Source organism: Magallana gigas, chromosome 2 (genome assembly GCF_963853765.1).
Source record: "Magallana gigas chromosome 2, xbMagGiga1.1, whole genome shotgun sequence".
Lineage (NCBI taxonomy): Eukaryota > Metazoa > Mollusca > Bivalvia > Ostreida > Ostreidae > Magallana > Magallana gigas.
Window position 1 is genome coordinate 57,653,251 of NC_088854.1, and position 17,684 is coordinate 57,670,934.

Here is a 17,684-nt window from a genome sequence, read left to right on the forward strand (position 1 = left end):
TTATAAACATATTAATTATGGACGATATTTATATTCAAATAATATTTAAAAAAAATGTAGTGGAAAGTTAATACTGATATCGACATTTCGCTGTTATTTTTTACTTGAAATTTTCTTTAATGGTTGGGCAAGGCCAAATATTCTAGTTATGCTGAATCCCATTAAACTAATTTGTTTATACCAAACTACAAAGTAAAATACCTTATCAATTTTTTAAATTGTTAGCCTGTTAACAATGTTCAATTACATCACTTTGACTTGCATGTGATGATGTACACTTTGATTTTTTTCCATTAATGTACATCAAATTGGCCAATAATGGATGAAGACTAACATCTTTAAAATGTTATATTTTACTCTATCCAATTTGACAGAACCCAAGGAAGGATAAATCATGTAACCCCGGAGGAAGTCAAAATATTGAAGATTATTTCCAACCAGAAATGTTACAAGATCCATGGAAATTTTGCACCCCTGTGCCAGTTTAAAAAAAAATTGAAAGAAAAAAAATTACCCTCAGATTTTAATATTTTCCAAGGGAATATGTGAAGTTTATCTGAATTTCTTCAACCAGGCAGCACATTTTTCAATTATTGCTTCTATATATGAGACAAAGGAGAAAAGTTATTATCAGGACAGTTTCACAATCTTGTCCAAATAACATTAGTTCCAAACGAATTGGAATGCCTTTTTTAAGTGAAGTATTTCTAAGTTGAAATGGCATCTTTTAATTTGGAAACTGAAGACACTTTGTTGACACAGAATTAGTTGTTAGCAAAGATGAAGTATTTGTGTTGATGAACATCAAATTTTTTAATCAACTACTGAGCCCTTTCTCGTGAAAAAGACATTTTACAAAGACAAACTGCAAAGCAGTTTGTCTTTTTAATCATAAAATGAAGTGTATGAATTTCATAATTTTATGTTGAACTGTTAATAATGAATTTTTGAAAGTTTTCTTTGGTTTTGTTTTCACTCTTCTGCTGCAGTTCTGCAGTATAATAAGTTCTGCAGTATAATAATACATGAATAACATGTATATGGAGAACCTTTTTTTTTTTTTAAATTATAATTTACTGCAATATTTTACAATGGGACGAGACACAGGATTCTAAAAACTTCATTTGCTTTCTCCTGACATGTATTATAAATACATTGTACAACACTACAACTATCATATATTGAAGTTTGTTCCTAACTGCTTTATTGCCTTTAATATGAAATGCATGTAAATGTTCATCAGCACTAAGTTTTCCCCAGGAATAGAGAATGAATGTCTTTGGTATGGGATATTAAATCTAAGAAAGAGTTGTAGTGCTCAAAGCATAGGGTTTCAACTTAAAGAAGTATAGCGCTTTTAGAAACATTACACGTTTCAATATTAGGAATATTTAGTTGAAATATTTTTAAAGAAAAGCAAATTATGCAATTACTTGGCTCAAAGAGTCTTAGTTATCTTTCTGGGCATCAATGAAATCTTCAAGTTTTGTGAGGATATATAGAAAAATAGTTACGGTATAAAATTCAAATAAAAAGTTAAAAATTTGAGCATTTGAATTTCTTAAAACAAAAGAAATCCTGTAAAAAGTATGTGAAAAGTATACTCTACAGGCTGTGTAGGACATGTTTACATTAAATAGTTTTAGATTAACATGGTCTGTGTACTGAAGATAAATGTAAATTAAATGACCATGTCTTTTATATCATAATTATCACCCAGGTTTGTCTGCTATATGTTCAGGAGTAGAAAAGATGCTACTTTATGACTGTTAGAGCCTTATAGCCAAACACTATAGATTCAAATTTTTACATAGGAACATGTAACGTTAAGTTTTTAAAAATCTTTGTCTCAAATGTGACTATACCATTTGACTTGTTTCAGGTAGTGAAGATTCACATTTGTTCAAATCATGTTCCAGGGGGGGGGGGGGGGGTATTAGAAAGGTTAATGTAGATTCAAGTTTCTTCAAATCATGATTTCTGGGGGTATGGTGGGGGCCACAAAAAGGAGTGGGGCAAATTTTCACAAAGGAATATTACTCCTACCTCCATCTTTTTCTCTCCCCCCCCCTCCCCCAATGATTGGAAATGGACATTTTTTTATTTTTAAGTTTTCTAGACGAGGACTTTCCCATGGATTTGGAAGATTTGCAAAATTATTGTTTTTATCAAATTTGATTTTTATTTCTTTGCTTATTGGGACAGGTCTAGCCCAGTTTAAAAAATGATGATATGTGCAGAGCAAGGGTTAATTACCGGTAACCAGCTTTTGAAATGGATGGTTTTAGTTCATCTGAGCCAAAGCTCAAGTGAGCTTTTCTGATCAAGATTTGTCCATAATGTCTGCTGGTGTCATCTTAAACTTATCACTCTTTAATTATCTCCTTCAGAACCACTGGCCGATTTTAACTAAACATAATACAAAGCATCACTGGGTGAATGGGATTCAAATTATGGTCTTCATGGGTAAAGTGGGGCTACAATTAGGGGGACCATGTTTTACATACTAGGAACATATAGAGACAAGTGAAAATCTTTTATGTGAACAGTAGCCATCATCCATTTGTCAACCCTGAATTGATAAACATTACCTATCCGTAGAAATGGAGTACCCTATACGCAATATTCTGCAAAAAAAAAAAAATAAGTAAGTTCAACAGGTAGCATTTTTAGCTCACCGAGACGAAGTCAGGGGGAGCTTATGCTATACCCTCGGCGTCGGTGTCGGCGTCGGCGTCCGGACCTGGTTAAAGTTTTTGTTGCAGGTCCTGTATCTAAGCTATTACTTGTCCTATCTTCACCAAACTTGCATGGATGATGCATCTGGACCTACTTATGGACTTGAAAGACTTGGATGCTGAATCTGAGTCCTAAATTTCAGATGGTGGAGGAGGTTAAGGTTGATGGACCAGGGTAAAGTTTTTGTTGCAGGTGCCCTTTGATAGCAATATCTAAGTTACTGTAGGTCCGTACTTCTTCAAACTTGCATGGATGGTGTGTCTTATGATACTGATGCACCAGACAGGCTTGAGTGCTAAATCTGAGCTATAGGTTTCGGATGCTGGAGGAGGTTAAGGTTTTTGAAGCTGGTTAAAGTTTTTGTTGCAGGTGCCCTTTGATAGCAATATCTAAGTTACTGCTGGTCCGTACTTCACTAAACGTGCATGGATGGTGTGTCTTATGATACTGATGCACCAGGCAGGCTTGGGTGCTGAATCTGAGCTATTAGGTTTCGGATGCTGGAGGAGGTTAAGGTTTTTAGAGCTGGTTAAAGTTTTTGTTGCAGGTGCCCTCTGATGATTATATCTTAGTTACTGCTGGTCTGTACTTCACCAGACTTCCATGGATGGTGCGTCTTATGATACTGATGCACATGACAGGTTTGAATGCTGAGTCTGAGCCATAGGTTTCAGATGCTGGACATGGTTAAGTTTTTAGGAACAGGTCACATGTTTAATAGATAATAGTACTTTTTCAAAATTGCATAGTTGATTAAACTGTAGTATTAATGAATCACAGAGGAAGCTTCAGATGCAGAGCTTGATGTCCATTATCAAGGATGCTAAAAAATATATCTTAGTTATTACAGGTCTTAACATCACCAAACTTGAATGGATGGTGTGTCTTATGATACAGATGCACCTGACAGTCATGGATGTTGAATCTGAGCCATAGGTTGCGGATGCTGGAGCAGGTTAAGGTTATAATTGCTAGTGCCCTCTGATGATGATATCTTAGTTATTATTGGTCTGAACTTCACCAAACTTGCATGGAGATGCGTCTTATGTATACTGATGCACCTGACAGGCTTGAATGCTGAATCTGAGCCATAGGTTTCGGATGCTGGATGAGGTTTAGTTTTTAGCTCACCTGAGCTGAAAGCTCAAGTGAGCTATTCTGATCACATTTTGTCCGTCTGTCTGTCTGTCTGTCTGTCCGTCTGTAAACTTTTTACATTTTGAACTTCTTCTCTAAAACTGCTTATCCAATTTCAACCAAATTTAGCACAAAGCATCATTATGGGAGGGCGAATATAAATTGCAGAAATTAAAGTCAGATCTGTATTCAAAGCGGAGAAAACCTTGAAACTGTAGAAAAAGGGGGGTGCATTTTAAAAAATCTTCTTCTCAAGAACTACCGAGTCTAATTCAAATTAGTTTAGCATAAATTATCCTTATGGGAAGGAAAATACAAATTGCAAAAATTAAGTGCTAATTCTGTTTCAAATCTGAGTTATTACGAAAATAATAATAAAGGAAAGGCGTGTTTCAATCGGGCTCGGCATACGGTAAAATGGGTAGGCAAGACTTAGCTGAGCTGAGCAAAACAAAAGATTGGCAGGTATTAATCAGCCAATCTCATTAAAATTTCAGGATATTTGATGGACCAGTATATTTGTATTCGCTGTAAATATTGCTGCAAAATAATGCGTATTTGGAATTGACGATTGCCGATCTTCCCCGGCTTTTATTTTGCCACGGCCCGGGTTTGCATACCCATTTTACCAAGACTCGTATTCCATACTTTTAAAACGGGGTTCTTTGTTTAAAGCAGCCATGACATTATACGAAAAAGGGTCGATCTGACTATGATCAATTTGCTTGCTATGCAACAGTTCGCGTATGAAGGGAAATTTTTGAAACATGCAAAATATATTGGTGCCGATTTTGTGAAGTAAATCGAGGCTAAATATTTCAATGCGTTGACAGTTTTCACACATGACGTTGGTGTTAGCTTGTTTTGATTTTCGTTTCGTTTTCATTATTTATGCTTTGTAACCTGGGAGCTATCGTCTGTATTTCGTGATTTTTAAGTATCAAATCAAACAGAGACTTCGGTAAATCAAACAGTTAACTGTTTACCGTCGCAAATTAAGCAAAATCTGATGTATCAAAAAATTACTTAAGTATAATTCATTCTATCGGTAATACGGCATTATCTTTTGCGTAATGGTAGATTAATGCAATAGGTTTTGTTGAGATGCTCGGCATTTTCTCGAGTTTATTCAGTTTAAATAGAGTTTGATATCGCTGACGGAAATATGTAGGTACATACATGTATACATATGATTCATTTCGAAAATATAAATTGTGTTCTTTATTTGTAGGGGGTTACGCTGTAATATGTATCATAACCATTAAAATTAGTACCTTTGGCATACTTATTGTAGAGCAATACTCTCTCAAAAATTCTTTGACGTTCGTTGATACCTAAATAAAACTGTAAGTTGACAATGATGCAAGGTACAGTATGTGTAATTCTTGCTGCGCTCGCCAGAACGGTAGCACCGTAAAACATATTATTTCAGCAGATTTACAATAACTACTTAGAGTAATTTCCCCTTATTGTGACGTCAAAGTTCACGTCAGTCAAATGCCGTCTGTCTCTTTGAAAAAACCCTGGAAAAAAACTAAGTGAAATATACTGTTTTGTTTACTTAAAAAGCATGATATTCTTGAAATTACACAATTTATCTGTTTCTCAAAAGTTTTACTTTGATTCTCGCGAGAAGGAAACAAGTTTAGTGAGATCGTCCGACATTGATAAATTGCATTGTGGGTCGAAATTTACTGACTCCAAAAAATTCTGTGGGATCAATGTGCAAGAAATCCATTGTGACGTCACTCGAAGGAACGACAACTCTGTTAGTCTTATGTAATGGAATTATTTTATTTACAATGCATGATGTACATAGTCTTTTATCTTGTTCTCGTGAGAGTGTGAAATGGGAAACCATATTTACAGGGAATTACTGGGACGATTAAAACAAGGCATTACTGGTCCGATTTACTGACGCCAAAAAAATCCGTTGAATGAATGTGCAACTAGTCCGAATTTTCTATTCACACACGCCTTGCCGGTAGAGCTCGCTTCGCGCCGGCGCTGCGCGCCGGCGAGCTGCGCTCGCTAATATGTAAACGGTGTGACCGTTGGACCGAGCGCAGATTTAACACAGTGCAGTTTGATTTTTATAGAACAAAATTCATTTGAAACGTACACAGTAGGATCCGCCTGGTTGCCTAATCAAATCATCAGCCAAAGTTATACCAAACGTAGCGTGCTCAGTCTACATTATGACGTCATGTTACAAACGTAAAACGTACACGTTTTGTCTTCGGAAATAGCCGAAGATCGAGTTACGTTATTCCGATTTTTTTTAGCTCACCTGAGCTGAAAGCTCAAGTGAGCTATTCTGATCACATTTTGTCTGTCGTCCGTCTGTCCGTCCGTCTGTCCGTCTGTCCGTAAACTTTTCACATTTTCAACATCTTCTCAAGAACTACTAAGCCAATTTCAACCAAACTTGGCACAAATCATCCTTAGGCAAAGGGGATTCAAAGTTGTGAAAATTAAGGGCCACACCCGTTTTCAAGGGGAGATAATTAGAAATTAATGAAAAATTTCGAGATATTTTCAAAAATCTTCTTCTCAAGAACCAGAAAGCCGGGAAAGCTGAAACTTGTGTGGAAGCATCCTCAGGTAGTGTAGATTCAAAGTTGTGAAATTCATGACCCCCGGGGGTAGGATGGGGCCACAATGGGGGGTCGAAGTTTTACATAGGAATATATAGAGTAAATCTTTAAAAATCTTCTTCTCAGAAACTAAACAGCCAGGAAAGCTGAAACTTGTGTGGAAGCATCCTCAGGTAGTGTAGATTCAAAGTTGTGAAATTCATGACCCCCGCGGGTAGGGTGGGGCCACAATGGGGGGTCGAAGTTTTACATAGGAATATTTAGCATAAATCTTTAAAAATCTTCTTCTCAGAAACTAAACAGCCAGGAAAGCTGAAACTTGTGTGGAAGCATCCTCAGGTAGTGTAGATTCAAAGTTGTGAAATTCATGACCCCCGGGGGTAGGGTGGGGCCACAATGGGGGGTCGAAGTTTTACATAGAAATATTTAGCGTAAATCTTTAAAAATCTTCTTCTCAGAAACTAAACAGCCAGGAAAGCTGAAACTTGTGTGGAAGCATCCTCAGGTAGTGTAGATTCAAAGTTGTGAAATTCATGACCTCCGGGGGTAGGGTGGGGCCACAATGGGGGGTCGAAGTTTTACATAGGAATATATAGAGTAAATCTTTAAAAATCTTCTTCTCAGAAACTAAACAGCCAGGAAAGCTGAAACTTGTGTGGAAGCATCCTCAGGTAGTGTAAATTCAAAGTTGTGAAATTCATGACCCCCGGGGGTAGGGTGGGGCCACAATGGGGGGTCGAAGTTTTACATAGGAATATATAGAGTAAATCTTTAAAAATCTTCCTCTCAGAAACTAATCAGTCAGGAAAGCTGAAACTTGTGTGAAAGCATCCTCAGGTAGTGTAGATTCAAAGTTGTGAAAATCATTACCCCTGGGGGTAGGGTGGGGCCACAATGGGGGATCGAAGTTTTACATAGGAAAATATAGAGTAAATCTTTAAAAATCTTCTTCTCAGAAACTAATCAGCCAGGAAAGCTGAAACTTGTGTGGAAGCATCCTCAGGTAGTGTAGATTCAAAGTTGTGAAAATCATGATCCCTTGGGGTAGGGTGAGGCCACATGGGGGGGGGGGGGGGGTGTTAAAATTTTTCATAGAAATATATAGAGTATATCTTTAAAAATCTTCCTCTCAGAAACTAATCAGCAAGATGATTCTTTATAATTGTTAAGACTTTGGCTCCAGGACAATTCTTTGGCCTCACAAGAAGGTTCAGAGTTTGATGCAGCTAAATATCCCATATATAAACAATTGTAAAGGATCTTTTTGAGAACTGCAATACTCAACATGTGATATGACTATAAAATTGAAACAGGCAATTTAATTAATGCATCCACTGTTAACCAATTATTGTGATGATTATTTTTATACAACACTGAATATTCAATGTATATAAGTTGTTCTGCATAAGTAGTTTTGGGTAAGGCCGGATTAGTTTGTTTATTTTTGATTTCCAATTTTTAGATACTATGAATTATTTTAGGCCGGCACATATATAGGGACAGTGTCTATTTCATTATGATTATCGACTGTTTGGGGTTAAACTTGAACAGGTATGGATAGATTGAGTGAGTGGACACCCCTGCTCTATCTAATTTTCGTGTTTTCTAACCTATGATACAGAGTGTGCGGTCATTCCTGCCCTGTATCGCATTAATACAAGTGTGCGGTCATACCTGCTTGCGGTGGTTGGGGCGGAGCACTAGTGTATGGTCATCCCTGCTGGTGTTCTGGCCTTTCTAGCGCAAGTGTGCGGCACTCCCTGCTTGCGTTAGGTTGAGCTGTTGGCGCAAGTGTGCGGTTATCCCTACTTGTGTTAACGTTGGTACCTGTTGAGTTGTTTATCCCTACTTGCGTTAACGTTGGTACCTGTTGAGTTGTGTAGGTGTGCGGTTATCCCTGCCTGCGTAATGTTGAGTCCCTATATATGTGCAGGAGCGGTGATTAAAGTCTGCTCTTGTAAATATTGGCAGCAATCAGGGCTATCCGAGTTCCAAGGGGGAAAAATGGATTTTATTTATACAGGATCTACATGTATTATTGTACATTATCCAGATTGTTTGTATTATGACTCCATTAAGCTGACTTTATCATACCTATTGTTCCTCAGGTGAGCGATGTGGCCCATGGGCCTCTTGTTTTATTTCTTCTTTCATTGTTTATCAATTTAATTCATAATATGTTTTACGGTGCGACCGTTGGGGCGAGCGCAGCAGGTGATCAAAATGAATTATGATAAATCAATAAAAATAAAAGTAGTGACGTAAAGTAAATGAATTTGAATGCAAAATAAAATAAATATACCTATTTTTCCAGTACATTTTCATTATTCATAATTCATAAGATTTTTTATTTATTTACATGTATATACCAATCTGATTAAAATCAGATCTTTGTAACGCTCCGAAATTCTGATAGATAACCAAAGTGTAGCGACATCAGAATTTGTCGGAACGGATCAAAGATCTGATTTTAATCAGATTGTTTATATACTGGTCGCACGCCAATATAGAATTTATCTCAGATAAAATGTTGTTGAATAATAAAAATTTTAACATAATGTACATCGCAGTTTATTTCCTCTTTTCTTGCACCAGACATTTTTATTAAATTTACAAATAAAAATTGACTAATCACAGATTCCCCCCTCCCCCGTTTAAAAAAAATTTACGTATAAAAAAAATTTGTTGATCAAGGAAAATGGATCCCCCGGGGGCATGTATTATCGTAAATAGTAGTGAAAATAAAGACACTTTTGAGCAGCTAAAGAGCTAAAGGCATACCACGCACTCCCCATTCCCCACCCCGATTAGAATTTTCCTGATTTTGAGAATTTCATTTTTCTTTTTGCTTATGAAGATTTTTTGAATGATGTTGCCACGCCCCATTTAAAAAACGTTCCTGGAAAATACCGTAAATAATAAATATAGTGAATAAAATAATTGTGAGCATTCATCCAAATGAGAGCAAGTTACAGCTGTTTCCTATCCCTGAAGAAATGTCCCGATTCGTTAGCTCTGCAAGATTTTGAGAAGATTTTGGTATTTATATTTCAGCAGATTTACAATAACTACTTATAGTCTGTCCCAAGATATTTATGCTGCACATTTGGACGATTTTTAATAAAAATACACTTACCTGTGAAAGAAGTGCAATTGAAATAGTTGAAAGGGATATTTTCCAAGATAATTTCATTGACATATTATCATCTTTCACTCGGAAAAATTCACAGGAACGAAAACAGATTCCTTACGGAGATTTATAATGGGGAATGTTTACATTTTTGTCCATTCGGAATACACTCGGAATACATCGCGCAATATTTCAACGTTATCATCCGGGCTTGCTGCAATACAAAATCTCCGTAGACATAACATTTTTTAGCATTGTATTGAAACCTGATAAGCTAACAGGGGCGTTTTGACTGAGAAATCTTGGAAATTTTTCATACTTTTGAATGAACATCGTTTGAATCCTGAGGTATTTATAAATATCAAACAATTAATCCAAACGTGAATCCAAAATATCTTGGGACAGAGTATAGAGTAGTTTCCCCATATTGTGACGTCAAAGTTCACGTCAGTCAAGTGTAGTCTGTCTCTTTGAAAACACACTAGAAAAAACTACGCGAAAAATCCTGTTTGGTTTACTTAAAAAGCATGATGTTCTGGAAATTACACAATTTATCTGTTTCTCAAAAGTTTTACTTTGATTCTCGCGAGATGGTATCCAGTCTAGTGAGATCGGCCGACATTGAGGAATTGCATTGTGGGTCGAAATTTACTGACTCCGAAAAATTCTGTCGGATCAATGTGTAAGAAATCCATTGTGACGTCACTCGAAAGGACGATAACTCCGGAAATTAGCGTTGTTTCAACGCATGTACGTAGTCTTTTATCTTGTTCTCGTGAGAGTGTGAAATGGGAAACCATAATTACAGGGAACTACTGGGACGATTAAAACAAGGCATTACTGGTCCGATTTACTGACGCCAAAAAAATCCGTTGAATGAATGTGCAAATAGTCCGAATTTTCTATTCACACACGCCTTGCCGGTAGAGCTCGCTTCGCGCCGGCGCTGCGCGCCGGCGAGCTGCACTCGCTATAAATGCTGCGGTAATAAAATTGAATACTTTATTCAGAATCTAAAAGATCAGTTACTTGATCATTGTTGATGTTAATGTTTTTATTTTCCATCTGATAATTTGATAAGTTTTACATAGAACTAGTCGTGTTTCTTGATTGAAGCACTATTGAAACTTATCTGGTGTCCTCTTTTATTTGTTTTAATTCAAATTACCTTCTATTGAAACATTGGAAAATTTTAATTGAGTTTAGCTGCAATAAACATCGATAAGTACCAGTCAATCAGTGATCGAACTAACTTTTAAAAAACAAAATGGCTGCAAATATGGCGGCGCCCAGGGCTAGAAGAAAATATTTTTGGCCTTAGTACCCCTGATTCAACTTTCATTGTTCACTGATTTTCTTATATATTCGTGTTACCATTAATCCTCGCTTCGCGAGGCGGGCTTCGCCCGCCTCTCGCTGCGCTCGGTATAATATGATTGAGAGCATACTGGTTGGTTACCAGTTTCGAACATATAATAAGAATTTGGACGTCGTAATTTGACAAAATTAACGTGCAATAAAAAGATGTTTATACTGTAAAATATATAAGTAGATAAAAAGGTAAATTCAGAAATGCGCTAAATCAAATCCATCCTACTTGTTGATAAATTATATTCCGCCAATTATTGTAACACCCTTATTATAGTGCGTTTACATTATTTACGGAGATATTCCAACTACACTATTTTTTTTTGTTTGTTACACTTTCATGTTAAATACTGAAATCTGATTGGTTAAGACGCAGTTCATAATCCTTTCTATTACCCTCAGCGTTAGCAACGCACTTAGCAACGGGTAACATTAAAAATTGTTACATGCGCGAAAATTATGCGCGTAAGGTTCGCTGTAGAATTCACGTTATTCCTATATGAAAGCAGTAAAATTTTCTTAAAAATTAAGACATTCAGTATAACAAAATAAATAGTGCCTGTTTGGGAGGATAACAGTTGAAATTGACACCCCGAGAAAACCATTGTCAACCGACGCGAAGCGGAGGTTGACAATGGTTTTCTCGGGGTGTCAATTTCAACTGTTACCCTCCCAAACAGGCACTATTTATATATTATATGTTAGAAACTGGTAACCAACCAGTATGCTCTAAATCACATTGTATTCGATCGTTTCATTTTTACAATTTTTCAAATCGATAGAAAGAAAATTGTTGTTAGAATGTCCCCTTCAGTATCATCATCATATCTCTATCTCTCTCTCCCAAACTTGCGTATATACTTTGCTATGTGATTTCGCTGATAAGTTTCAAGGCCTCTCTCTCTCTCTCTCTCTCTCTCTCTCTCTCTCTCTCTCTCTCTCTCTCTCTCTCTCTCTAAACGTCTGAATATCATTTAATGAAACAAATTAGAAACATCAAAAGGTAGAGGAATGTACATTACTTATTTACATAATTATATAATTTTTGCAAATTTCGGATAATCGGCTTAAAATCTTACAGCGGCAATCTGAAACATACAGGTAGTTATATTTCATGGTTCAAAAAAATTTATTTCAATGAATTTATTATCACTTTTATGTAGTCAAAATTGATATTAGTTTTGTTTAAATTCCGTTTCGTTTCGATTGGTTTCGTTTCGTTTCGATTGGTCTCGTTTCGTTTCGTTCGATTTCGTTTCGTTTCGTTTCGATTTCGTTTCGCACTTTACAGGTGCCCATATATTACAGTTTTAAGAACCAGAAATCTCAGTTTGGTAACTCTGAGGAGTCTGCTGAATATTTCATAGATTATAGTTATTTTCTTAATTTTAAATAATTCAAATTATATCAATCCCACCTAAATTATACACCGAATTTCTTAAAGCCATTAATCTTGACGACATGTTTAAATTTATTATATTTGTAATCCTTGCTATTTCCTTTTAATCCGTTTTCCGTGTCATGTGTTAGCAACATCATTTTCCTTTTAAGTAAAATTAGATTTTACTTTTGTCATAGGGCCTAGTATGGAAAACAGTGATATTTGTTTGGGAGATAAAAACAAACAACTGGAGTTTTTGAAGAGCGTTTGGAAAAAAACGGATACTTCTTCGACAAAAACAACAGATGCCCTTGATAATCCAGACAGGCCAAATATAGACCCCAATGACAAAGAAAAAACAACACCTCGGAAACTAAGCCACCAGAGGCCATACTCTCCGGAGTTTTTCGACCAATCAGACGACTCCGAAGACTACTGGAGTCCATACAGTTTCAACACTCACCCGTCCGGAAACGAGCACCTGCTGATGACGAAAAGGATGACGTCATTCACAACAACTTTTTTGAAAAGGAATCCAAACGAGAACCCAAACAGACGGGGGAGTGGGAGAAAATCTTATAAAACATTTCAGGTACTTAGTTTTAAAATGCAAATATTTATTTTTTTATTTCGCAAATCGTGTTACGTGACAAGCTTAAAAATCCCCTTTTATAAACATATTTCTTATGGACGATATTATTCAAATAATGTTTTCAAAAAATATAATGGAAAGTTAATACTGATATCGACATTTCGCTGTTATTTTTACTTGAAATTTTCTTCAATGGTTGGGCAAGGCCAAATGTCCTAGTTATGCTGAATCCCATTAAACTAATTCAATTATACCGAACTACAAAGTAAAACACCTTATCAATTTTATAAATTGTTAACCTGTTAACAATTTTCAGTTACATCACTTTGACTTGCATGTAATGATGTACACTTTGATTTTTTCCATTAATGTACATCCAATTGGTCAATAATGGATGAAGACTAACATCTTTAAAATGTTATTTTTTTACTCTATCCAATTTGACAGAATCCAAGGAAGGATAAATCATGTAACCCCGGAGGAAGTCAAAATATTGAAGATTATTTCCAACCAGAAATGTTACAAGATCAATGGAAATCTTGCACCCCTGTGCCAGTTTAAAAAAAATTGAAAGAAAAAAAAAATTACCCTCAGATTTTAATATTTTCCAAGGGAATACTATGTGAAGTTTATCTGAATTTCTTCAACCAGGCAGCACATTTTTCAATTATTGCTTCCATATATGAGACAAAGGAGAAAAGTCATTATCAGGACAGTTTCACAATCTTGTCCAAATAACATTAGTTCTAAACGAATTGGAATGCCTTTTTTAAGTGAAGTATTTCTAAGTTGAAATGACATCTTTTAATTTGAAAACTGAAGACACTTTGTTGACACCGAATTATTTGCTAGCAAAGATGAAGTATTTGTGTTGATGAACATCAAATTTTTTAATCAACTACTGAGCCCTTTCTTGTGAAAAAGTTTTACAATGACAAATTGCAAAGCAGTTTGTCTTTTTAATCATAAAATGAAGTGTATGAATTTCATAATTTTATGTTGAACTGTTAATAATGAATTTTTGAAAGTTTTCTTTAATAGTTTTGTTTTCACTCTTCTGCTGCAGTTCTGCAGTATAATAATAAATTAATAACATGTATATGGAGAACATTTTTTTTTAAAATTATAATTTACTGCAATATTTTACAATGGGACGAGACACAGGATTCTAAAAACTTCATTTGCTTTCTCCTGACATGTATTATAAATACATTGTACAACACTACAACTATCATATATTGAAGTTTGTTCCTATATAATTAAAACATATACATCATTATTAACTGCTTTATTACCTTTAATGTGAAATGCATTTATGTAAATGTTCATCAGCACTAAGTATTCCCCAGGAATAGAGAATGAATGTCTTTGGTATGGGATATTAAATCTAATATAATAATTGGTTCATATTAGAAAGGTTAATGTAGATTCAAGTTTCTTCAAATCATGATTTCTGGGGGTATGGTGGGGGCCGCAAAAAGGAGTGGGGCAAATTTTCACAAAGGAATATTACTCCTACCTCCATCTTTTTCTTTTCATCTAAATCCAAGTAACATACACGTATATATATAAGTATACAATTGATCTGCAAAACAACAACTTCCTATCTTGAAAACTATAGGAGGAGTTATCCGTACAATGAGGGGTACCCTACATGCAATATTCAATGAGAAAATGAATAAATTCAACAGCTGATATTTTAAAAAAAAAATCAAAATCCAAGTAATATGCACATATCTATGTAGAATTGATCTGCTTAAATAAAACTTCCTATCTTGAAAACAGGATGAGGAGTTATCCGTACAATGGGGGTACTCTTTTGGCAGCTGCCTGCCAATATCACCATTTTAATAACCAGATTTTTTCCTTTGGAAAACCCTGTTAAAAATCTTCTCAAAAACTATTAGGCCAGAACATCTCAATTTTGTGTGGACGCATCCTTAGACAGTGTAAATTCAAGTTGTTTAAATCATGGTCCCAGGGGTAGGATGGGGCCACACTTGTTGTCTAATTTTTACATAGGAATATATATAGAGAAAAATCTTTAAAAATCTTCTTTTTAAAACCATCGATGACAGTATTAATGGAGTTCGTTTTCCATGGAGTGACGTGTAATAAGACTGCTACCCCAAGAGGGGGATAAATCCTGCTCCTGGGACAATGACAATGAACTTTATTCTCATAACTGAATTTACAGTGTAGAGAAAAAACATATGTACAGTATGTAAAAACTACAATATATATAATAAATGAAAATCAATGGTACAGGCATGATGAAGGGATAACAGATATAATTTAACCAAGAGAGCTAACTCTCTCAAATATAGTATCTAATAGTTTACAACTATTGGCAAGTTGGTTTATGTTTGTGACATTAAACAGTTTTTCAAATTTTACAACATTTGAATTTGTTATGAAATATTTTGGTAAACATCTAACCCTTGAATTGGATATATATACATCAGTGCATTTGAAAAGGTAGTGAAATTCATCCCCAATTTCATTGCAGGTACATAGTTTACAAATTCTGTTTTCTCTAGGAATATTAAACCATCTACCTATCTCAATAGGTAATTTAGCATTACCAGTTCTAAAGTTACAATATTTCTTACATAATTGTGTTGCCAAAGTCAATAAATATTTTTCAAAATCCAGTGAGTTTTTAAAAATCCTATAATTTACACCTTTTGGAGAATTATGTACCTCACTATACCATGATTGCTTAAATTGGTCTAATAAAATATTGTATACTTTAGATTTTAACCAGGGTATGTTTATTGTGTTTTGATACCATATATATGTCAATCCACATTGATTTAAAGTTTTCTTAATGGCTTCGCACCATGGGTTATTAAAATTCTTCAATACATTAAAAAGTTTTGCTGACAATTTTGAGTTCTGGAAATTGACTAATTTACCCCAGAAGGAAATCATTCTAACTTTAACATTAATTGTTAAGGGGTATCTTCCAAGTTCCCCATATACCATAAAGTTTGGAGTTGAGGTTCTCAAGTGGGACAGTCGGGTACGGGGGTGACTACCAATTATCCCTAATTGCTGATTAGTAGTCAGCAAAAATAAATGAAGTCAACAAAAAACAAAGTTTTAAATTAATAACAAATTTATTTGTAACAGATGAATGTAGATGAGAAACTGCTACCTCCAGTTGAACAAATCAATGAAAAATATGTATGAAAATGACAAAATTTAACCATGAAAATATTACAAATTTCACTTTAGAGTTTAAATAAGAAACATGAAAAAAAATTCCTACACGTTTTTATTTTAATTTTTATCGGGCTCGAAATTCAAAATATTAATTAAACTATGGCGCCTAGTCTGAATCAATTTCTCACCAGAGGGCGCGTTCCGCAAGCTTCACTGAAGCACAGCGTAATACGCCCTCTGGTGAGAGATTGAGTCTGAATAAGATAAACTTCTGAGAGAAAAGAATTAGTTTTTATTGAACAGTGCCTTATCAAAATTTATACCGAAGTCGGTATAAAGTTCTTCGAACGGGAAGATGAGCTTACCCGAGAAGTAGGCTGCTATAAGCAGTGGACGCAAGGCGAGCAGTCCGCCGAACTACTCAAAACACGCCTTTATATAGTGTGAGTACACAAAAGAAACGATCAGCCAACCATGAAATGTTACCCTACCCCTTAATGGATAAAATTACAGGTGATAAACCTATCAGGTAAACCCTAGTGAAATACGTTTTGAAATAAGGACCAATATGGCTGACCTGTATAAACAAAATAGCACTTGAACCGTAATGTAAGTGTAAAATAGCTTATCACAAGAATTGAAGTTACTATTTAAGTATCTTATATTGAATTATCCCTAGCTTAGTTAATTATTTATGTAATTTATGATTTTTAATAAATTAAACATATGGTATTGGATGAGTTTTATCACAGACGTTTTTGTGCAACAAGTTCCAATTGAGTGTATTACCAGTCAATACAGCTTTAGTACCTCATAAGATTGTTTAAAAAAGAAAATTTTACATATTTGGAGCTGCTCGTTCATGTTCGTGGAATTTATTAGGTCACATACATTCAACACGATTCAATTTTATATAAATTGCGTATTTTTAATTACTGTCTTTTCTTTTATTTTTTTAATAAAACAATGTTAAAACCGGTAATATTAAAAATGCAATTTTTAATTCCCCTTTTTAATACTAGTACGTGACGGAAGATATCAAAGATAACGTTGTTATTTGCTAGTAAACAGAAATCCGCGGACCTGGCCAGACCACTCTCGGACGATCACGTCAATCAAACTGGGTGCTATTGTTTCAAACTTGGTTGACAAGCGGCATCATTTTGAAGTTTGTACAGGTAAACAAGGGGCGTTTGTAAAATGCATCATACAAGTTTATGCTTTTAAAGGCATCCTCAGGTAGTGTAGATTCAAGATTGTTCAAATCATGATCCACAGGGTATGGTGGGGCCTCAATAAGGGGGGGGGGGGGTTACATTGGAAGATATAGAGAAAAATCTTTTTTCTTTTTTTTTTTAATCTTTTGAAAAAGCATTCAGCCAAAAACTCTTAACCGTGATTTTCTATAAAAGGGGGGTTAACTAGGAATAGAGAAAAAAAAATCTTCTAATATATATTATAAAACAACAAAAAGGGCTTGATATTTACCATAAAATAATGCAGATAGAAATCGGTAGATTTTAAACTTATTTTTACAAGATCTACCCTGTCTACTGTACTTAATTGTCAAGA

General features: G+C 35.0%; 2 long non-coding RNA genes across 2 annotated transcripts; one reads left to right on the forward strand and one right to left on the reverse strand.

Annotated features, from left to right (window-relative positions):
* Positions 1-8,269: 8,269 nt before the first annotated feature.
* On the reverse strand, positions 8,270-8,520 carry LOC136273191 (uncharacterized). Its single transcript, XR_010711402.1, has 2 exons — positions 8,341-8,520; positions 8,270-8,300 (listed from the first exon to the last, which is right to left on the reverse strand). It is a non-coding gene; the product is annotated as an uncharacterized lncRNA (long non-coding RNA).
* A 4,027-nt stretch (positions 8,521-12,547) lies between these two features.
* Positions 12,548-13,974, forward strand: LOC109618627 (uncharacterized). The gene is made up of 2 exons (XR_002199491.3): positions 12,548-12,944; positions 13,392-13,974. It is a non-coding gene; the product is annotated as an uncharacterized lncRNA (long non-coding RNA).
* The last annotated feature ends 3,710 nt before the right edge of the window (positions 13,975-17,684 follow it).